Raw genomic sequence first — 8,176 nt, 5'->3', positions numbered from 1 at the left:
TTGACTTTTAGGTTTACAGCCTTCTAATATCTGTTGTATACCTATTGTCTCGTGTGTGTGTGTGTGTGTGTGTGTGTGTGTGTGTGTGTGTGTGTGTGTGTGTTTGTGTGTGTGTGTATTTACCAAAAGATGGAATTATACTACATTTTTATATATGCTTTATCTTTTTTTTATTGAAGTTTCTGGTGTACAGCATAATGTCCCACTGATGCATATACATACAAATGTTCGTTTTCATTCCTTTTTCATTAAAGGTTATTACAAGATATTGAACACAGTTTCCTGTGCTATACAGAAGAAACTTTTTTTAAAATCTATTTTTATACATAGTGGCTAATATTTGTAAATCTCAAACTCCCATATTTATCCCTTCCCAACACCTTTCCCTAGTAAGCTTAAGATTGTTTACTATGTCTATGAGTCTCTTTCTGTTTTGTAGGTGAATTCATAGTGTCCTTTTCTTTTCTTTTCTTTTCTTTTCTTTTCGATTCCACATATAAGTGATATCATATAGTATTTTTATCTCTCTTTGTGGCTTAACTTCACTTGGAATGACAATCTCTAGGTCCATCCATGTTTCTGAAAATGGCATTATTTTATTCTTTTTATGGCTGAGTAATATTCCATTGTATAAATATACCACAACTTCTTTATCCAGTCATCTGTCGATGGACATTTAGGTTGCTTGCATGGCTTGCTATTGTACATAGTGCTTCTATGAACATTGAGGTGCATGTATATTTTCAAATTAGAGTTCCCTCCAGATATATGCCCAGAAGTGGGATTGCTGGATCATATGGTAAGTGTATTTTTAGTTTTTTGAGGAATCTCCGTACTGTTTTCCATACTGACTGCAACAAACTACACTCCCACCAACAGTGTAGGAGGGTTCCCTTTTCTCCATACCCTCTCCAGCATTTAACGTTCATGGACTTTTGAATAATGGCCGTTCTGACTTGTGTGAGGTAATATACCTCATTATAGTTTTGATTTGCATTTCTCTGATAATTAGCGATATTGAGCATTTTTTTGTGTGCCTATTGGCCATTCGTATGTCTTCACTGGAGAATTGCTTGTTTAGGTCTTCTGTTCATTTTTGGATTGGGTTGTTTGTTTTTTTGTTATTAAGTTGTATGAGCTGTTTATATATTCTGAAAATTAAGCCTTTGTCAGTTGCATCATTTGCAAATATTTTCTCCCGTTCTGTAGGTTGTCATTTTGTTTTGATTATGGTTTCTTTTGCTGTGCAAAAGCTTATAAGTTTAATTAGGTCCCATTTGTTTATTTTTGCTCTTATTTCTATTGCCTGGGTAGACTGTCCTAGGAGAACATTGCTAAGATTTATGTCAGAGAATGTTTTGCCTATGTTTTCTTCTAGAAGATTTATTGTGTCTTATATTTAAGTCTTTAAGCCATTTTGAGTTTATTTTTTGTGTATGCCGTGAGGGAGTGTTCTGAATAACCTTCATTTTTCATTCAACATGTAATGAATATCCTTCCATGCCACTAATTTTATTTTGTCTGCATTATCTTTAATGGCTACTTGGCATTACAATATATGGATGAACCAAAGCCTTTATCTAAACCCCTACTGTAAGACACTTAATTATTTAAAAATTTTTCCAATTCTAGGCAATCTCAATATTAGAAACATCTTTTTAACTCTATCATTGCGAAGTTCATAATTATTTCCTTAGGATAATTTCCTTAAAGTAGAATTACTGGGTCAAAGAATACACAGTAGAACACAGATCAGAACATTTCACCCATCACTCATCAACTTTTCCTTTTGCTTTTGAACAAGGTACAGACTTCTCAACATGACTTTTAAAGTCTGAAGTGGTCGACTGTTTGCCAAGCTCTTTTTGGGCAGCTGTCTATGTGTGTGTGTGTGTGTGTGTATATCTGTGTGTGTAGGTGTGTGTGTGTATACACAGCTTCTATCATTTTCTTTTTACCTGCCGCTCAATCTGCCCAGAGCCTCCATCTTGTCCATCCTAGCCTAACTAAATCCTTCCTGTCCTTCAAGTCTCACTTAAAAGACAGTTGACCCTTTCTTGACTTCCTGGACTAGGTTAAATCCTCTTCCTGCTCCCTCCTTAGCCCCTCATAATTTACCCTTTGTGAAATGCATTCTCTATAGTTAGCTCCTTTGAGGGCAGGCACTTTGTCTTCTTGTCTACTTTGCATCCCAAAATCTTGCACAGGGCCTGACACATTTCTTGAGGTTGGACTGAATTGAATAGGAATGTGAGTGAGGCTTTTGATATATGTTGAAAAACTGTACCACTGGCAAGATGTATTTACTGAAATTTCATTTCATGTCCACCAGCAAACTATATTTACTGAACTAGGGACGTTCTTAGCGCTGCCTCCCATTTCTTACATGTTTGTGTCATGATTTTCTGAATACAGAACAGCTGACTACATGATCTTATGACTGTACAGGATACTTCCCCTAAGTTCTTTTCTCCTTTTCTGTCCTTGTAGATAGATAGGCCTGGAAAGGACTTCAGAAGAAAGTCATGATCCTTCCCTCCTCCTGGTCTCTTCTTGTCCAACGCCAGTTCAAAATCCCCTTCCAGCCCCCATCTTGCTGGACACATTCCTAAACCTTATTTACTTTGTATTTCTGTGATGGGTTTGCTACATTGACCTTGGAGAGTCTATTCCCCACTTCTTCACTGGATGTGTCATTATCTTCCACATCTACCATATCTTCCACAGGCAGGGGAATGAGTGAATAAGGGGCATTTCCAAAGGACTGGGTAGGCCTGCAGTGGGTGTAGGAAGGAAGTGGGGATGTAGGATATGACTCACCCACAGGTATCTCTGATGCTCTTGGAGTTCACCACAGTACCTAGACCAAATAGAGAAATCCCAGTTCTGGCGTGTGGGCCCTAAGAGTCCCAGTAACTAGTCTAGCTTCAGAGGCTGTTCTACCAGCCCCACTGGACTAGAACCAGCAAAGATCTAGTGTGGGGCCAATAAAGGACAACTCAGGAGGGCAAATGTTAGCATCATTGAGGATGTGGAATCACATGCTGGACCCTTGAATTAATTAGACATGACTTTAATCTGTGTAGTATCCTGGCCTAACAAAGTCTCCGTGTGGTGGGCATTCCAGAATAGGGGAAGAGCCCTCTCAGTCTGACAGATCTCTGGTGACTGTGGCTGCTTGTGGTCCCAGCCTGCCTGCCTTGCCCAGGAACCAAATTACCTGCCTCAAATCCTCACTCTTCCATTTGCTGGATGTGTAACCTTGAGCAAGTTATTTGACCATCCCTGGGCTCCTGTCTCCTCTTCTGTCAAGTACAAATAATAGAGATACTTCATGGGGATTATATGAAAATTAAATGAATTACTATTTTCAGTGTCTTTAGTAAAGAGCTTGGCTCCTTGTAAGGATTCGGAAAGTGCAAGCTCTTTATATTAGCTCATCCAGTGCCTGCCTGAAAAATCCTTCCTCCTCTTTTCTATTAAATACCTCATTTTTCTTTCTTTCTTTTTTTAAATTGAGATATAACTTACATAAGTTGCATAAATATTAAGTGAAAAGCTTGATGAGTTTTCTCCTGATTTTTCAAAGTCCCCCCATCATATGGTGACGTTACTCTCTCCCTTACTCACCACAAGTACCCAATTCTCACCTAAGGAATCCACTTTGAGGTGAAGCTGCATGCGTTTTGCCTTGGCACCAGTAGGAGGCAGTGTGGTATACCGGAAAAGCCACCATCAGCATGTTAAGGACCAACAGGCTTATCCTGGCCCAACAGCTTAACAGGAATATTGCAGGTTTGGTTCCAGACCACCACAATCAAGTCAGTCACAGGAATTTTTTGGTTTCCCAGTACATATAGAAGTTATGTTTACACCACACTGTAGTCTATTGAGTGTGCGATACATTATGTCTTAAAAATTGTAAATACCTTAATTTAAAAGTACTTTATTGCTAAACATTGCTAACCATCATCACAGCCTTCAGTGAGTTGTAATCCTTTTGCAATAGTAACATCGAAAATCACTGATCACAGATCACTGTAAGAAATGTAATGCTAATGAAAAAGGTTGAAATATTGCAAGAATTACCAAAATGTGACACGGAGAAATGAAATGAGCAAATGCTGCTGGAAGAATTGTGCCAGTAGACTTGCTTCACACAGGGTTGCCACAATCCTTCAATTTGTGAAAAAAGAAAAAAAAAAAAAGCTGTATCTGCAAAGCACAGTAAAACAAGCTATGCCTGTACAGGCTTGGGTAAGAACTTAACCTCTGAAAGCCTTGTTTTCCCTGTCTGCTAATCTGCTAAGAACAACAGACTACCAAATGGACAGACCCTTTACAGGGTTGTAGTGAAGATGAAATGAGATAAGACCTATAAACAATGATTATATATTCCAATTAAATTAGATAGATTTTTTAAAATAATAATGCCTGTTGTCAAGGAGGGTGCTGTGAAACAGGCACTTTCAACCAGTGCTTGTGAGAGGGTAAATCAATACAACTTTTCCAGAAAGTAACTCAGAAAAAAAAAAAAAAAAGCAAAAGCAAGAGCCATAAAAATTCCATCTTTCAGAAATTTATCTTAAGGAAATAATCATAAATAAGCTACAAGATTTAAGTACAAGGATTTTCATTACAGCATTACTTATAATGTACAGGAAATTAGAATAGAAATGATCTGATAATAATAAAATTATTAAATAAGTCATCATGTGTTCATAGTAAGGAATTTTATTCTGTGATAAAAAAAAATTATGCCCCCCTAAAAATAAACAAATAAATAATTATGGACCCAAAGATTAATTCAGCCTCAAGATATAGTGAAAAGAGAAAAAGGATAGAAACATATAATGTGACAACAAATTTATGGAAATAATCATATAAAAATTTTTTTGCACATTTACTATTTATCTGGATTTGCACATTTACTATTTACCCTGTGCTAGGGTGCTTTACATTTGTTATTTCATTTAATCTTCAACATTCTACAAAAGTGGTCTTACTGTGCCAATTTTACAGATAAATAGACTGAGGTTCCAGGGTGTTAAGTGACTTGCCCAAGATGTCATAATGAGTATTTTGAGTCATATTTTAGAACCTGATATGTTTGATATTAAGCAAGATAGACTGACAAGAGATTTCAAATCTTTCTTCTTTAGGCTTTTCTTTATTTTCCAGATTTTCTCCAGTGAGTAGAGGGAAGAGATCTTCAGTGAATGTTATCTTTTATGGAGCCTTAGTTTGGTGCCTGACTCATGGAAGCTCAGGGGAGCTCCAGAGTCTAACAGTTTCCTGTCTAAAAGAGCATCTTCTATCAGTGTTATGGGAGATTATCTTATGTTGTGCACCAAAGCTAAAAAATATTAGCAACAATGACTTTTTAAAAACATGCATTTGAAATATGTATATATTAATCAAGCCTGTCACTGTTGGATATTATTGCTCAAGACAAAACTTAAGTAGAGTAGGTATTTAGATTTTTTTAAATGAGTCATAGACGGAGGAGAATAACTCAAGTGGTGAGTGCATTCTTAGCATGCACTAGGTTCAATCCCCAGTATTTCCATTAAAAAAAAATAACAAAATAAAATGAGTCATAGAAAGAAAAGTATGATTGTGAGTACAGGTGGCTTGTGGATATACCAAATATTGTGAAGGTGACATTGAGTGCTGGAAATCTGCAAAAACACAGTTTTGGCATCTGTGGGCTGGATAATAGCCACAGGGAGTGAAGCCCAGCATGGACTGGAGGTTCTTCAGGCCTTTTGATTCAGCACTTGGAACCTTTGTGTCAGGTACCCACCTGGCTGGTCCCTCCCAAACCCCCTATGTGAAAGATCTCTGTGGTTAGCAGTGAGAGTTATGGAAATTCAATAAAGGAGGGTGTTGAGGTGGGAGGCAGAAGACAGTCTAGTTGGGAGACTAGAGGAGGGCATTATCTTGAAGCCAGGTGCACTAAGCATTGGATGTTAGCTTGGGAGAATGTTGTCTGTAGCAAAGAATGGAGGAAGGAGCTGGTGGAAACAATGGGAAAACTTAGACAACAAAGCTGAGCTACTCATTGGCTTCACCTCTCCAAATCTGGGTCCCTTATCCATGCAGGTCAGAGACTCGCAAATGATCTTGTCCTTCAGGGGCATTTGCTCTACATTTACTGAGATCCTACTTTGTGAATGGAAGCCCTGTAGGTTCTAGGGGCACAACTCTATAGATAAAGCACAAATCTTACCTTCAAGGAGTTCAAGGTCTAGATGGGGAACCAACATGTAAAAATAATCACACTGTATTTTAATTTTGAGCAATGGTTATGTATTTTCTCTATAGCCCCACCCCGATCCATGCCCTGTGAATAAATTCTTCTAAAAAGGTCTTTTCAGGCCAAAGTGATAAGGAATAAATTAGGATTGTATGAGGCAGTTGAAAGAATCTAGGCTGGGAGTCAAACATACCTGGGTTAGAAGTCCATCCCCATCACATTCTAAACTGGAGGTCTTCAAACTGGAATTACACGCATCGCTGGGCATGAAGCCTTTTCAAGGGGGATCAACCTTCATGTGTTATTGTTCTTAAAACTAATCTGCCTGAGAACACACGAAGGTCAGAGATCAGCTTCCCTGTCCCAATCATCTTTCTCCCTCTCTGCAAAAGATAAGGCACACCATCTGAATCTTACTGTGATGCATGTTATTACTTTAGACTCGGGGTTTGGATGCAAATAAGAGCATAATTCAAAAGATGAACTAAGGTCCCATTAGCTATTCCCTCATTCCTTTCATTAAGAGCTGAATTTTCCATGGGAGTAAGTTTATGCTGCTTTGATCAACATTATTAATGTATAACTAATAACCATAATGCTAATTTAAGCCCAAAGAAAATGATATTTAGAGCTTTGTGATCATAGTATATTTTTTAAGATTTAAAAAGTTGTATATATTGTTGCAGAATAATAAGATGATGAATAAGGGACTTTTAGACATAAAAATATATTGCATTAGAGTAATATTTGGTGAGAGACGTGGGTCAAGGAGAAAAAGAATGAGTTAAAAAAGTAGGACTTCAATAAGGGCTTGACCATATCCTTTTATTTTTAAATGAGTGATATTAATCACAATGGTATTTATATTTCATTGGATATATTTATGACAGTGATATAACAGTTTTATATTTAAACGTTAAGATCTTCAGGTGGCAGAAATTACATCTTTTGCATCTAGTTAAATGCATGATGAATCACTCCAGAAAGTTTCCTTATTCCCCTTTCAAGTCACTCCCCACCCCCACCCCAACTGCTGTTTGGGTTTCAAACATCTTCGTTTTGTCTGTCCTTGAATTTCAGATAAACAGAATCATACAGTAGCTACTCTGTGTGTTTGGAGATTCATCCAGTTGTTCCTTTTGTAGTGTTCCAGTGTATGAAAACCCACAATTTATCCATTCTCCATAGATACTTGGGGTGTTTCCAGTTTGGGGCTATTACAAATAAGGCTGCTGTGGGCATTCTTGTACAAATTAAAAAAAAAAGGTAAATGAAATGAAAAACTTTTAGACAACCTTCAAATATGCAAGAGGATACACATTCTTAGGTGTTAGTCGCTTTTCTTTTTCTTTTTTTGTTGTGAAATATAGAATACATACAAAACAATGCCAAACTGTTTTCCAAAGCTGGTGTTCCAGGTGACACTGCTGCCTAAGCCTAGTATTGCAGCAGTCTGAGGAGCACGTGGGTATATTTGTTGCACATATCCTCTCTCACTCTTTATAGAGTATACTTAAGAACCAGAGTGTATGTAAAATGACTATAACTCAATAAAAAAAAAAAGTTAAAAAAAAAAAGAGAACCAGAGTGTAACTTTAGTGTAATTGAATTTATCATTCTTTCCCTAGATCATGAGTGCTGTCAGTGGCTTATTGAAGAAATGCTTTCCTATTTATAAGTCATGAAGATATATATTATCTTCTAAAAAGCTGTAGATTTTTGCTTTTCATATTTAAATCTTTTAATCCACCTGAATTTGATATCTGTATGTGGCATGAAGTAGAGTCAATTTGATTTTTTTCCCATCTGGGTATCCAGCCATCCCAGCGCCATTTATTAAGATCCCTTCCTCCTCTTTATAGTGACCCTTTCTTTATAAATTTCATGGCCATAGAAGTGTGTCTGTTTCTAGGGCTA

General features: G+C 37.1%; 1 protein-coding gene across 1 annotated transcript in view; it reads left to right on the top strand.

Moving 5' to 3' along the window:
- The window catches only part of NIP7 (nucleolar pre-rRNA processing protein NIP7), a 64,125-nt gene that overhangs the window by 33,082 nt on the left and 22,867 nt on the right, over positions 1-8,176 (top strand). The window lies entirely within an intron of this gene.

The sequence above is a fragment of the Camelus bactrianus genome, chromosome 9, assembly GCF_048773025.1.
Source record: "Camelus bactrianus isolate YW-2024 breed Bactrian camel chromosome 9, ASM4877302v1, whole genome shotgun sequence".
Lineage (NCBI taxonomy): Eukaryota > Metazoa > Chordata > Mammalia > Artiodactyla > Camelidae > Camelus > Camelus bactrianus.
The sequence above is the reverse complement of the archived record's forward strand: the minus strand, read 5'-3'. Positions and strand labels throughout refer to the sequence as shown.